Genomic DNA, 17,053 nt, shown 5'->3' on the forward strand with positions numbered 1-17,053 from the left:
TTGTTATATTTTTCTTCAATCGTATATTTTTGTCCGTGTAACTTATGGCTTCAATAAAATAAATTGAGAAACATTTTTGAAAATTTTTATTTGAAAAAAAAAGAAGGAAGTTGAACTTTGACCATTTTTATCGATAGGAAATGTTAATTTTCTTCGGAAGATTATTGTATGCATCATAAACTGTGCACCGTGTAAAATTGACTTTCTAAGTTTGTTTGCAAAATTTGCAAAATAAAATATATTGCGATTAAAACAACTTTAGTGGTTCTTCTACGAAACGAAAAAAAGAGGAATTTAGTTCAATATTGTTAGTTTGAAAATATTAATTTAAATAAAAATATGTTATTTCAATTTTAATGTTAATGTTAAAGTAACTTCTGTGTATATTTAATATATTCAAAAATCACATGATTTCCGATTTACTTATTAATTTAGTTTCACATTTATTTAATTAGTTAGTTACATATTTATTTATTTTGTTATATATTTTTGTTTGTTTATTTATTAATGCTTTAAATCAGATGGTTTATTTACGAACATAACATAATTTATGTAATTCTCGTTTATAAATCAAAACTATTTAAGAAGAGATAAACAGTAAATGATGTATTTTTATTACGATTTAATTATCAGAAGCAAGACAAAGATAAATATCGTGTAAAGTAACAAAGAAATCTAGTAACAGATAACAGTTTGTGGAATTCTAAGAAATTTGTTATGAAATATATGATTTAGCAAAAATTGTCTAACAACAATATGCTGTTACTTTATCAATTGACTCATTTGAAAAATGATGATTGACGACAATCTGCCTCTTCAATCTTACTTTTTTATAGATTGTTAAAAAATGATACGTATCGATCTTAGTTAGCTACTTTTCCCTTCATTTTCAATGTTTAAGCTGAAGATCCTGATCGCAAAACAGAGAAAACATCGACAAATACAAAAATTACTTTTTCCTGCATTATTTTTCATCGAATCGGCAGTGAAAATTTTCAAAAAATTCTGACTCGAAACAACAATTACTCAAATGAACATATTAAAATTAATTCTTGGTTTTTGGATTGAAAATTCTAGTTGCGAAAAATTTTAAATATCGACACAGTTAAAAAACTAATTTCAAACTATTTTTACTATTAAAATACCTTCAAAAGTTCCACGACACATTTTAATTACCCACAAATAAATATTCTAAAATAATTGGTATCTGATCATTCAATTGAAAATTCTTGTTGCAACAAATTTTGATTGCAAGATCAGTTGAAAAATTAATTTTAAGTTACGTTTATAATAGAATCACTTGTGATAATTCCGATAATCTTTTACTCGCTGCAATTACTCAAACGAGTAACCTAAAATTAATTACAGATTTTTCAATTGAAAATCCTTGTTTCAAAAGATTTGCAACGTCAAAATAGTAGAAAAACCAATTATCGACTATTTGCACGATTAAATAGCACCTGAACAATTGTCTTTTATACATAAAATACCCAGATCAATCTTCCAAACTAATTTCCGATTTATAATTCTGGTAACTCTTGCATCTCTATTGCTATTCCGGTAATTGTTTCAATTCTTTCAATTTCTTCAATTCCTGTAACTTTTACCATTTTCTTGATTCATATGTTTCCTATAATTTTCATAACATTGTAATTCTGGAAATTCCTGCAATTTTTATAGGTTTTATCGTTGTTTAAATTCTTTCAATGCCGGCCACTTTGCAATTGTTGCCATTCTCGCAATTCCGCATTTTTTACTCATTAAATAGTACCCGAACATTAAATTGCCTTTTACACGTAAAATACCCAGATCAATTTTCCAAACTAATTTCCGATTTCCCATTTGAAGATCCTGCCTGTAAAAAATACGACATCAAAGTGATCGAGGATCCAATTTTCGAGGGTTTCCACAAAATACTGAAAAAAATGGCCTTTCACGCGTAAAATAACCAAGCGTGTAAGCCACAACTGATTTACGATGTACAGATTGAAGATTTCGATCTCAAAATATCAACCCACTCTAACGATAAATATTTTATCAACTATCCTTGTAGAAAATTCCATGTCGTAAAAACCAAGACGAATAATCGTAGAAATGCAATGTTCACGTTCCACTGAAAGTGTGCCGATTAAATCTCAGTATAAAGATAACGTTACGCAGCTTTCGATTTCGAAATTTTTATCAACGCGTATCGTACGCGTATCTTCTTTCTGTGAACGAAGCGGACGCGTTATTATCCACTTCCCGTTACATTGACACCGTGAAGCCAGCCCTGTACACGCGTCGCGCGACCAGATTAGACGATTTTTCATGATCTCATCGGCATTTATTTCCAGCCTATTACAATTGCTTCGGGATCAGGGTTAATAACATCGTTGATACTTTGTTGCATCGATGCCGCACACGTCAATTTCAATTCCCCGTCCCTCCGCCTTTTCGCGTCTTCGTCGCAGAACGAGCTGACGGCGCGTCGCATTTTTTTCCCCGCTCCGATCGGTTCGGCATTGTTTTACGCGAAATAAGCAGCTTCCGTCAACGATTTCGACAAGCTTATCACTCTCGGCGATATCGCATCGTGCCGCATCTACTACGTGGATTAAAATCGATGGCGGCATTCGAATCTCCGCCGATTTCAATCCACTTGTATTTATTTATCTTCCGCGTTTCGTAAATCCGCGAGAGATTCGATCGAAATTATTTCGATGTTTTTGATCCGCAATTTCGGGGCAGTTTGTAAACGTTTATTTGATTTACGTTTCCTCGTTTTGGCGGACGGCCATCTCGAAGGGGTGGGAACGGACCTTGGTGGATTGAGATTTATCTCGATAGAGTTTGGAAACGGTGAATGAAAATTTGATGATGCGTTTTTTATTGCAATATTGTGTAATATTTCAGTTTTTACATAATTAGAAAATCGGTACCTTCTTCGAAAAAAGTTTGAGAAATTATGTTATTGATAAATTAACGTCGATACGCTATTTGATACGGTTTTGATTTTTGGGGGAGATATTTGAAAAAATTATTCGTTTAAAAAATATATTATATATTAAGAATATTCTTTTTTTACTTAATATTTATTTTATTTATTTTTAGGGAGATATTTGAAAAAATTATTCGTTTAAAAATATATTATATATCTAGAATATTCTTTTTTACTTACTATTTATTTTATTTATTATTATTCTTTGAAATATTTTTTAATACAAAATCTCAAAAACAAATGGGCATAAACAAAAATTTCAAAATACAATCACACTTTCTATCCTCAAAAATACTTTTAATAACCTGTTTGATATCATTTTGATTTCTTTTGAAAGAATTTTGAAAAAAATTATTCGCTTAAAAAATACATTATGAAACAAGAACACATTTTCTATGAAACCCCTGAATCTTCGAAATAATTTTTAACAAAGATCTCAAAAACAAATGGGCGTGAACAAAAATTTCAAAGTACAATTTGTTGGCTTGCCTCGTTCCGAAAAAATTGTTCGTTCGAAAAATGTATCGAAAAAATTAATTATACACTGCGTAAACGATATTTTCGAATGGATTGAATAAAAATTGAAAATTAAAAATGAAATGATTCAGTTACAATTAAAAAATATATTCTGCACAGATCGGTCAGAAAATGGACACAAGTTCAATCGGCGATTAAAACAATTAAATCGAAGCGCTCGTTTCTCACGTAATCCGCTAGTTTTAGTCGGTCTTAGCAATAATTGATACGATCGTTACGTAACATCGATAATCGCCGCACGCGTTAGCCCTTCTGCAAAATCAATTGTCACGACACAGTGTCACTTTCCGCAGCCACCCTCGTGACACAGTTAACCCCGCTCGACACTGCCAATTCCAGTCCCATAAAAACTTTTCTGTGATCGTTGCGACCTTGGTTACGTAACGGTGTAATAAATTATTATCCGTATCATTCCGAGAGACTCCGAATCTCGATCCGAAAGAATAATCTATGGCTCGTCACTTTAAAATAGAACGACTCGAATGGGAAAATCTCATTTTTCGAATATAGTAATTTCTCCCTAACTTGCGCTGAAATTGTACACAAAAATGGACAATTTAGGATGACGAGACGCGATTATTCGAAACTTGCGGCTCGTTTTTATAGTTACCGATTGTCGACAACTATAGAAACGAGCCGCAAAGTTATGTCAAATAATCGTATAATCGTATCTTCTCATCCTAAATTGTCTATTCTCGTGCACAATCTGAGCGCCAATTAGGGAGAATTTACTGTATGCAGTAAATACTGCACCGTATATGCAGCGAAATGTAATTTCAAAATTTTGTTCCTCACGCGGAATATCGAAATGAAATTTGGTAGAATTTAAACGCGTTCGGCACGTTTAGGTTCTTTATTATAAGTTAGTTGAATAAGATAAACAACGTAAACAATAATTTTATCATGCGGAATCAGACTAAATAGCAAAATTGATGCGTTTAAGTAGAGAAATGTACTGTTGTATTTGAGAGAATTAATTAATTGATTAATTGACAAGAATTGTTTATATAATTTATAGGATTAAAGCAGAAAAAAAATTCTCAAAGTTGATTTGTAACCATGGATTTTACATATTTATTAAAAAATATAAGTAGACCGCATACAGAATAGCATAATCTTTAGAACAATTCGAAAATATTACTTCATTGTTATATAATAATTGTTACATAATATTACTTCATTTTTAAGAGGAGAAATAAATGTCTAAATTTATTTATTTTAATGATTATTGTCAGGAATAAACAAAAATTGACTGCTAATTACAGTCATGATCAGTAAAACATTGTAATAATGCAAGCTTTTAAGCCTGGTACATTTTGGAAAGTCGCTTCCTAAAGGAGGTGCATTTTGCTGTAAAGACCAAGTACATATGTACTTGCAATTTCTCAGACAATATTTTGAAAATATGTATTTCCCTAACACTTTTTTACGTTAAATCGAGTTATGTAGAAATTAATATTCCAACTTTCACTTTTTTATTAAAAAAAAGAATATCGAACTGAAAAATCCATGGACAATTTAATTTTTTAAATTAAAATAACTCCAGCAAAAATGAAGTTTTCTGTGATTTGCGAACATGTTGTTGAAGAAGAACAAATTCCTACGTAATTCAAACCAATGTAAAAAATGCTAGGAAAATATACGTATGCAAATATATGTATGTTTATAAAATTTTATCTCAAAAATGACTTTGCTACGTTCAACGAGAACTGCCGCAAAATGTAAACAGAACGTTCACGTGATCGGTGCTGCGGTTGCAGCCGAGTGGCCGTTGGACGACGATACTCAGGAACGAATTTTAGAGGTCCCTGCTCAGGGGTCGTAGCGTGCAGAGTAGCCTCGCGTAGAAGGGCCCAAAAATTGCGATTCGGCCCTGGCCCGATCACGCGTCGCTCGCGTGCAGCTGTTCATATTCAGTGTCAGTTCTCGTTGAACGAAGCATATTTCTTGGTTTTCAGCTAAGTGACGGCCCTTAACCAGTTAGCTGTTGCGACCTCCTTGGAAAGTATGTACATACCTAAAATGTGTCGCAGAAAGTAAGCGATCTAGCGACAACTAACAAAGTATGATATTTTGTTAACACTATTTTTATTTTCCCGTTTTATTTCGTCTTCCCCTTATAAAACTCGGAACATCTTAAAATGTTCAAGTATATTTTAGTTTTCGTTAAAAATTGGAATTTAAATAGTAAATTGTAACTATGTTTTACGCGTGACGAGTATACTCGTCATAACATGAAATATCGACATTTCTTCGTGACGAGTATACGCGCTAAAAACAGTTACATTGGCCCACAAAATAGTTCGTACATCTCTTAGAATAACAATAACTATTTTAAAACTAAACTTAATGACTTCAATTTTTTTTTAGATGATAGGGGGACTAGTCTACTAGACGATGACTGAAATGCTTTTTTTTAAATTTTGCTATTACTTGGAATGACAAAATTATCATATAATTATATTATAATATAACATAATTATAATATAATATAAATTGTGTAATATAAATATTATAATATAATATAATTATAAAATAATTATATCATAATATAATTATAAAGTAATTATATCATAATATAATTATAAAGTAATTATATCATAATATAATTATAAAATAATTATGTCATAATTAAAAAATTATATTATATTTATATTATAATATAAATTATATCCTATAACGAAAATTTAAAGAATGTCTTTCGTAGATCTCGATAACTTATATGCACGTTGAAAATTTTATCAAAATCGGTTCACACTGTTACGGATTACAAGAAATTAAAGATCGCAAAAATTACAGTTTTATCACTATTTTCACCAAAAATTGTAAGAAATCTGCAGCTCGACTCTGGGTTAACCGATTTTTTAATAAAAATAAAAAAGTTAAAAAGCGAGGGTTTTTAATTTTTTTCTTTTCATCCCAAGAATGTAATAGCAAAATTAAAAGAAAGCTTTTTAGCCACCTTCAATCATCTAAGAAGAATTCAAGTCATTTAAAAAATTAAAAAAATTCAAGCTTCTAAAAATTTACTGCGTTTCGAATGATATACGAACGCTTTTGCGGGTCACTGTGTGTGACTGGTTAACAGAAATAATCAGATAAGTTTCCCTATCTGATTGTTTTCGTAGAAACGTCTGGGGCAACCGTTATCTCCGGTGTCCGGTAAAAAACTGTTTATAGAGATTCGTCGGTGGAAAGACTCCCTTTTGGACCATTCGCGGCGCCATGCCGTCGCAATCGATGTTTCTGACGCTTTCATGTAGGTCAGAGCAAGATGGATGGACGTGGATGACGCAGATGCAAGGAAAAAGTCCCAGTTGTATTGGTCCGGCACCCACGCGTTTGCTGGAAGGAAGCTGTAAGCGCGCATCCTTCGGCCCGGATTCGGTTGAATTGTAATCCAAGGATAGGGGTGGGGGTAGCGAAGCGCCGGCGACGGTTAGAGGGGGTTAGGGCTACCCTAGCCCCGCTGTCCTTGAGCCATGAACTTTGTTTTCGCAATGGAGCCCGAGCGAAATGTGCCATTCAGTTCGGTGTTTGTCGGCGCTGTTTGCGTCGCCGGAAATATTTTGCGAGGATTTTTGACGTAACCTTGCGAGTTTATCGATAAGTTGTAGGACAAATATCCTCGGCACAATTGCGCGCGGATAGTGAGCTGTAAACCCAGTTTCGCTATAAATAGCCAGGACTTCGGGTCCTCGACAGCCAAGGTCCTTGTGCCCAGCATCTATGGAACACCGGTACTAACGAAATGTGGTTCAGCGAAATGGTTCTGGTTGCTATTTAACCGCTTGGGTACAGATTTATTTGACCAAATTCTTGCATTTCGAACGGATTTAATTTGCTGTCAGTACAGTATATGTATAGTACAGTATATGCTGTACAGTATATGTATAGTACAGTATATGCTGTACAGTATATGCTGTACAGTATATGCTGTACAGTATATGTATAGTACAGTATATGCTGTACAGTATATGTATAGCACAGTATATGCTGTACAGTATATGTATAGTACAGTATATGCTGTACAGTATATGTATAGTACAGTATATGCTGTACAGTATATGCTGTACAGTATATGTATAGTACAGTATATGCTGTACAGTATATGTATAGTACAGTATATGCTGTACAGTATATGTATAGTACAGTATATGCTGTACAGTATATGTACAGTGGCCCACAAAAGTGTTCGTATACCTTTTAAAACGCAATAACTATTTTAAAACTGGACTAAGTGACATGAACTTTGTTCAGATGACAGAGGGAGTAGTCTACTAGACAATGGCTAAAAAGCTCTTTTTTTAATTTTGCTGTTATTTGAAATGAAAAGGAAAAATTGGAAACCCTCGTTTTTTTAACTTTTTTATCTGAGCCTACAACGGAACACAGTAACTACAGTAGTTATGTGCAAAACTTTAAGAGATAACTATTATATTTTTATGTGGAAATGTTACACGGAGGTCAACGAAACCTTTCAAACAAGATAACAATTTTAGATACTATAATTGATAGAATGAAAATAGGAAGTAACGAATAAAATTATAATTATCACAATGAATAATTTAATAATATAAATTATGATTACAAAACACATATGGATACAATGAATATTTAAAAAGATAATATAATGTTAATAACATTATTAATTAATATTATTAATATATAAAATTAACAAGGAATATTACAAAAGATACAAAATATTAGTATCCTTGAAGAAAGTTTGAAGACGCCACATTCAAACGGATTTCCGATTAGCGTAGCTCCGTGAACAATGTAACGGGTGCTGATTATTGATTCCATTAGTAACGTATTCCTCAATCTCGTTTAAAAAATTGTCGTTACCTGTTCAAGCTTTTTGCTATCTTGTTTAAACTTTTTATGGTGTAGATATCGAAAGTTTGTCGAGTAAGTTGATTTATTTTTTAAAACCATAACCGGAATAGTATGGCAGACATCACTATGAAACAACGAGTATTACACGCATGAAAGTTAATTCAAAAAGTATAACACACGCTACATTGAATTTTTTAAATACCTCGGATCAATATTTTCATTTTTAAACATCTTCTTTCGATATTTCAGATTCTTAACTTTGAAGCTTTTTCTTCTGTATAAGAAAAAATTAGGACACCTTGTATGCAAAGCGTACACAGCATGTGTTACCGGCTACACAACCATGTATCGCTAATTGCTAATGTATGTATGCCCGTAATGGACTGCAGGAAACACATAATTCACGTTGTCGAATGTTAGTTCTCAGGAAATTTCAATTTTAATGTCAGAAGTTTATTCTCGTCTCAATTCTAAAGATTTCTTAATGCTTCTAAAAGAAAGTAGTGCTAAATTTATTAACTTCCTAAATTTTATTCGCATCTTTTCTCATTTTATCGCAAATGATGTCAAGGATTAGGCGAGAAAAACCTTGTCTGATTTTTGCAAGCCCGGAGAGAGAGAGAGAGAGAGAGAGAGAGAGAGAGAGAGAAATGACTTTATTATTTTATTTTTTTCGCGCGCATATCGCTACGGAATTGGCCGACCACACGATCAATGCGGCCCCGGAAAGTCCCAAAAATTAGCATTAGTGAAATATGGGAGATGCCGTTCTTTTTCCTTCGCTGAACAGGGCGGAGGTTTAAGGAAAAATATTCGCCCTTAAGTGCTTTTGAAAAGGCAACGCTATTTTTGGAGACGTACAAATATTAAGCTTGTGCACAAAAATGGACGATTTGGGAAGAGGAGATACGATTCTTCGAGTCTCGTTGCTCGTTTTTCTATAAAAATAATATATAAAATTTTCGTTCAATGAAATTGAGCTCAAAAAATAAAATACTTAATTAGAGTATGTGTGCATTGGTGTAATTATTAAAACAGACAAATCACGGATCGAAGAAATCAAATTCATGCTACCTAAATTAATTGTTAAACCAAGGTTTTAGTTTGCACAAACGTTCATCGACTTCGGAGAATTTTCGAATTGACTCACGTATATAAGTCACGGTAATTTAATAGGTGTTGCACAGTAAATGAACAAATTAATTTGTACGAATAAAGTTAGAAAAACGTTCAAAAGTACGGTAAACTTTCAAACGAACGTTGATCGACTTCAACGAATGTTTCAATTGATTTCGATTAGTAGAACACCATTTTACAGTCACGATATAATAAATAAATAAGTTAATTTAGACAGTTGAATTAATTAGAGAGAATGTACAATAAAACTTTCAAATGATAAACAATTTCAGATTATTTGTCAATCGTTGCTCTTTTTATTGAATCAACGAATTGCAACGAGAAAGTGCCATTTCAAATTAATTACAACGATGCAAGTACAGTAATTTCTCCTTAATTTGCGCTGAGATTGCGCACAAAAATGGACGATTTGGGAAGAGGAGATGCGATTATTCGTGCCTCGCAGTTCGTTTTTATAGTCACCGATCGTCAACAACTACAGAAACAAGCAGGAAGACTCGAATAATCGTATCTCCACTTCCCAAGTTGTCCATTTTTGTCTACAAGCTGAGGGACAATTGGAGAGAATTTACTGTACCTCTACACGTCATGTAAATTATGTTATTGTTGAGTTTTGCCCGTACACATTTGGTCATTTCATTTGTAACCCCGCCAACAAGTTACCGAGTAAAAACAATCTTTTTGATCATGTAAGAAGTAAAACAAAAAATTAATTCAAATAAATAGCAAACAGAAAGATGGTCCAGAGAAAAATAATTTGGATAAATAAACTGACTCGTAAACCATCCAAAATGAATTCCAAATAACAAAAAAGAGAAAAATGATTCGTACGTTCAAATAAATTGATACGTAACTGTTTTAAATATACTCAGAATAACAAAATAATGTGGAGAAAAATTATATTTACATTTATATAAACGGACACATAATTGTTTCAAATAAGTTCAGGATAACAAAGTAATCTGGAGGAAACTTATTTGTATGTTTAAATAAATTGACGCGTAATTGTTTCAAATAGATTCCGAATAACAAAATAATGTGGAAAAAAATTATTCTTACATTCAAATAAACTGATACAATTCCTACAAATGATACGTGGCTAGAAAAAAATGGCACATTATTACAACAATTATTTTTTAAACTATTTATTTAAATAATGTTCGAGCCTGCTTGTAACATAGGATAGGACCACAAGCATAAAGCTATGTTTATTTACTTCAGACGTAAATAAACATTCACTCATATGAGAAACAACAAATTTTTTGTTTCTTTAACTATTATTCGTGATCATGACACTTACTTTGCTTGCATAGGCGAATGTAAAATTCCACGGCACAAGCAGCACAAGTCGAACATGAAAAATTACGACTTTAATTTATAAATAAATTTTCGAACCGTTCCTGCGTTTTAAATAATTTCAAAATTCCAGGAACTTGCAAATAAATGAAACATATGCATACGGAGAATTATTCCAGATTAGTGTAATTCGCATTGACATTATAGCGAAATTATTTGTGTCCATCGTTTCGGACAACACGCACATTCACCGGGCATTGTCACGTTCGCAACTACTGTCTAAGCACGTGTAGTGTGGCGGCGCGTGCTGATAACACGCGAAGATAACGCTGGAACGACGTCGTACCGACCAGTTGTTACAACAACGGTTTGATTAATGATAATAACCTCGTAATAGCTGCGTACAATTACCGTCGACCCAAATTACAAGCTATACAATTTGATTTTACTCTCGAACTCAATCGACTGCGATACCGAAAAATAAATATAGTAATCTCTCCCTAACTCGCGCTCAGATTGCGTACAAAAATGGACAATTTGGGAAGAGGAGATACGATTATTCGAGTCTTACGGCACATTTGTATAGCTACCAATTGTCAACAACTATAAAAACGAGCCGCAAGATTATGCCAAATAATCGTGTAATCGTAATCGAATAATCGTATCTCCTCTTCCCAAATTATCCATTTTTGTGTGCAATCTGAGCGCGAATTAGGGAGAAATTCAGGAAAATAATATCAGGAAAATCAGGAAAATATTCAGTATGGTAAGGTTTGTCAAAATCTGCTGTTGCTCATTGAAAAATCGAAATTGTTTATGCCACTACTGAACTATTTTGTCACTAATGCTACCAACAGTAATTTAATCTGTTTCCTTGATATTCTAAAACAAAGAAAATTTAAATTTAAATTTATAGTCAGAAGATATGGTTTTTCCAGGATCGGTCCACATTTTGAAAATTAATAATCTGACACAAAAATTCTCAAAATGTAAACACAATCTTCCATAACATGTTTTAATTAAAGTACCTCCAAAGTGTTTCTAATAAGATTGCCAAATTTGTATAGATTTAAATGGGTAACAAATGGCAACGCAATAAAGGATAACAATAAAAAGTAATAATAAATGTAATATCTTCAAGAACTTATTTGTAGATGTTTTATAAAATCTGTAAAGGAACAGTTGTATCGTGACTGCGACACCAAACATTCTCAAAGCTAGAAATCCGATTTGTTTTTTCAAAAATTAAATTTTATATTTGGAACACGTTTGAATATATGTAATATTATCAATTGATTAGAAAGTAATATCACTCATGTTAAATATAAGATTTGTCGTGGTGAGTTACTTCGGCGATCATTTGCAACGTTTATCACCTTTTCCCTGTTTTCCATGCGGCTCATAAATATCGCATTTTATAAAATGATAATGGTCCACCTATCGAACGTGTTGTAAACGAATGTGCGACAAGGCCGAATAGATGCTAATATGTGTTTCAGTTCTTCGAAGCAGGCCCGTATTATTCATTAAGTATGATAATAATAGGCATTATTGGCCATGTTTAATGGCGGGCACGGTCCAATGACATATTCATTAACTCTACTATGTTTCAATAACACAGCAGAGACTCTCTTATCCGAAGGCTTATTTTTGTAATATCCTGATACTATCTAAATAATAATAATATCTAAATAATTCATTCAAGTTCTCTGTTAGGTGATAATGTATTTAAATATTTCAATGATTATATAAATGGAACGTTTGGATACCAGAATATTGTAAAGATGAGCGTTCGGATAAGGGAACCTCTACTGTACTTACAACCATTAAACCTCCCTCTGATAAATCACCGTTGCAAATGACATACTTCCATACGTTTCATTAACAATTAATTAAACAATTAATATTTCAATTAATAGTGTTAAATTATTACTTCACTTGGATAACAAAGAGGAGATATGTATATAATTTTATTCTGCATGTAATTGAAACACGCACAAATCATATTTATTCTTTATAATAATTTATTGTTTTCGAGTACATTAAGTTGTTATAATAAAAGTCTTAATTTTAATAGTAACATTCGTAAAAGCAGACTATTTTCATTAGAAATGATTGGAAGTAAAAGTTGATTCCCTTAACAAAATACAAGTCAAATTAAGGATTTGGCAGATGCAGTATGAAGTGATCTAGGAAACAAACGTTTTGATCCCTATTATAAATTAATACACACTTAGGAATAGGAGAGTAGCCTGATGGGATATTGCACTATACTTACACTATAATAATAATATACTGTAATATACTTCATTTAGTTAGAAAGTATTACAGTTGTACTACTGCAATTGTTAATGCATTAATTATATCCAGTAATTAATTATAATTATTAATTAATTAATCCATTAATTATAATTATTAATTAACTAATCCATTAATTATAATTATTAATTAATTATTCCATTAATTATAATGGTTACTGTTAGTTACACTACATGCTTCAGCTGTTATAATTATATCAACTAATTAATATAGCACTTCTGCATTGTTCCATGCTAAAGGTTTTTATAGGATATTACTGTAATATACCTAGTCTTTTTAGCATGTATTATAGTTATACTACTAATTGTTACATATGTACTTATATTTCTACTTATAATTGTATTGGTACTTACGTATACTAAATGGTACTGTTATTACTATTACATGTATTAATTACTATAGCATTCTTGCATTGCTCTGTGCAATATGTATGATATTGTGCTATAGTAACACTATACATATGTATTACTGTAATATATCCCATTTACTTAGCATGTGCTATAGTTATAGTACTAATTGTTGTTTATATTTGTACTTATATTTGTATTTATAATTGTATTGGTACTTAGATATACTGAATGTATTAATTACTGTAACATTTTTGTATTGTTCTGTACTATATGTATGATATTGTGCTATAATAACACTATACATATGTATTACTGTAATATATTCTATTTACTTAGCATGTATTATATTTATATTAATTGTTACAATTGTACTTACATCTTTACCTACAGTAGCACTAGCCATTAATATTGCAATGAAACTTCAATGAAACAACAGAGAGGAAATAACTTCATTTTGTACGAACTTAAAACAAATTATTTTTAAATAATTTATCGTTTCAGTCTATTAAGTGGTTGGAAACAACCTAATTGTTAAAGTAGACGATCCCTTAGTACAACATTAATTAAAAAGTATTTCATAAAGACTTTTAAACTACAAATTAATTCCAATAGAAAATCCAGATAGAACAAAAGATTGTTGTACGTAATAGTCGCATAATGAAACGATCTAGAGAACAATAGTTTCCACTTGCACGCAAACTAACGCGCACTTACAATTAGGGGAGAGTAGGCTAATGTTAGCCTAGATTGGACCCAATTTAAAATCATGGACAATTAATGTGCACCACTAATAATGCTGCAAGATTGTTGGTCGGTATAGCTAAACCTGGCTCAAAGTATAACTCGTTGTCAATTAATACTATCAACACTCAGACGACGGGGCTCGGGTCCATTTGGACCCACAGTATAAGTATTATTATTTTATCTCGTTTCCGAAAATTAATTTAGGTTTTTACATGTTTAATATCTATAGATAGAATAACGTGTCTAGAAGGAGTACCTTGAAAAATATACTCAGTTAATGATAAGTAGCAAATAATAGCAAATATTCTAAACATACTTATTGTTAGCGATATTCTTGGCAAAAAGGTCTGCTATACGAGTTCCACCAATAATCTATATTCTTTATCCTCGAAATTTTGAAGATGTAAAAGTCTAGTGGAGACCAGAGCTGGATAATATTTATAGAAAAAATATTTGAAATAAAATAAAATAATAAAATAAATAAAATCATATTTAAAATAAAATAATAAAATTAATAAAATCATATCTAAAATAAAATAATAAAATTAATAAAATCATATCTAAAATAAAATAATAAAATAAATAAAATATTTTATCTTCAAAAATATATACGTGCATGGTGTAAAATAAAATATGTATTTACTATTTTTCATTTAAAATACTATTTTATCCAGCTTTGATGCAGACGTAGTGGTTCTTAACTGGTACAATAATTTTTACAAGAATAAATATGGATCAATGGGGTCACAGTAGACTCTGAATAAAAAGTGCCGAAAAATTGGTTAATTTAACTCTAGATAAACACGCCATTAATATCTTATTCTTAGCTGGATTATAAAATAATAAAATCGTTGGAAGTAAAACTTTGTCAACAAAATGAAGGAGAAGTTTGGATCACTCAGGACTCATGTATGGCAGGTAAGGTATAAAGTTATACAATAGTCAAAGTGATCAAACGAGATTTGTATTTTTGAAACGTTATAAAATCAACAAATTTTTGTCTGAAATGAATAAAATTGCGAATTATGACGACTTATAAGTTTTTAAATCGGTGGAGCAACGGACAGCTTCCATCAGCATTGGAAGATAATGAAGAGCGTTTACATTGTCGTCCGCTGCGAACTAGTAACGATTTATTTTCCCAGGTTAATGGCATCGTTGACTCTTCGATTCGATTGATCTGCCGCCGACATCTCACCTCCAACAATTATTGCTGGAACAGCTGCCGACATTCCTCAAACCCATCAACGTATTAACTACATTATCGGACAGTCTATAGTTAAACAATAAATCACTTCAATATTCAGACGACGTATTGCACGAACCATTGATTTGTATTAACGCCTATTTTGCTTTCCATTGACCAATTAACAATTTGTTGGAGACTTTCGTACGTTGAGTATGTATCATGAATTTCGTTTCACGACATTTTTTCTAAAGAATTTTTCGATTTTGTGAGAAACTAAATAGCATAAAAACGTTTATAGTTTATATGGTAATTTTAGCAATGTTTTACTGGTAAACTATAACAGCTGTGCAATTCTTTTTGGGCATAAATAATTTTGTAGACTTTTCTGAATAAAACTAAATAATGTTGATTATAACACTATCAATATTTTGTTGCTGTAAATCCTCGAATAACACTGTTAATTCATTCTTTGTTATTGAAAATTTCATTCATCCGTGTTAACTACTAGTTTGGGGAATATTATAATGTTAATATTAAGATAATATTAAGATAATACATGAAACAAATAATAGTGCTACTATGATACAATAGTAATATAACCAATTTTTAAATTAATAAAAAGTTACACATTTTTTTACTTCGGCAAATATTTTGAGACACGGTGTAAATACAACGAATGTATATACAAATTATACAAAGTCATTGATTTACTTTTAAACGAATAATTTCGTAATTTAATTAAAAAATAGTTCAATTACATGTGCAAAGATTTAAATAACTCTTAAAACACAAACTGTTGAGTTCTGTGAGATCTATACACTGAATAATTTAAATTATAATTAGTTAGCCTTTATTTTCTATATTTATTATATTTAGCTATTCTTTATTTTCTATATTTATTATATTTAGTTATTCTTTATTTTCTGTATTTATTATATTTAGTTATTCCTTATTTTCTATATTTATATTATACTTAGTTATTCTTTATTTTATATGTTTGTTATAATTAGTTATTCTTTATTTTCTATATTTATTATATTTAGTTATTCCTTATTTTCTATATTTATATTATACTTAGTTATTCTTTATTTTATATGTTTGTTATAATTAGTTATTCTTTATTTTCTATATTTATGATATTTGGTTATTCTTTATTTTCCACTTATTTACTCTGAATGTATTCACACATTCATTGTGATAATTTAAATATAATATTCTTGATACCACCATTTGGAACACCTTGTATAATAAAAATACCGAACACTCATGTTAGTATTTCGACATCGTTTCACAAGCTAGAAAATAGTCGCCATTAGCCCTTTCAAATGCAAAAACTGAAACCATGCTTATAAAAGAGACAATCGCAGACCATTGATATAACAGTATGGTATATCTCACACAGGATTACCAACAAATGAACGCGTTTGTCTGGTTCCCCATGCTACAAACGTGCCTTTTGTTCCCGTTTGTTTATTCGTATGCAAATTAGGGGACGAATTATCCTAGCATAGTTTTGCTTGCTTGATATTTCATTATTTCTTAATTTAGCAGCACGTCGATCTACTTTCTGGACATATATTTAATTGTTGAACAGAAGTTATTCGAGATATTCTAAAATTGTTATTTTGGTTACTCGGTTTATTTTTTAATTTTTCAATATTT

This window comes from Megalopta genalis, chromosome 5 (genome assembly GCF_051020955.1).
Source record: "Megalopta genalis isolate 19385.01 chromosome 5, iyMegGena1_principal, whole genome shotgun sequence".
Lineage (NCBI taxonomy): Eukaryota > Metazoa > Arthropoda > Insecta > Hymenoptera > Halictidae > Megalopta > Megalopta genalis.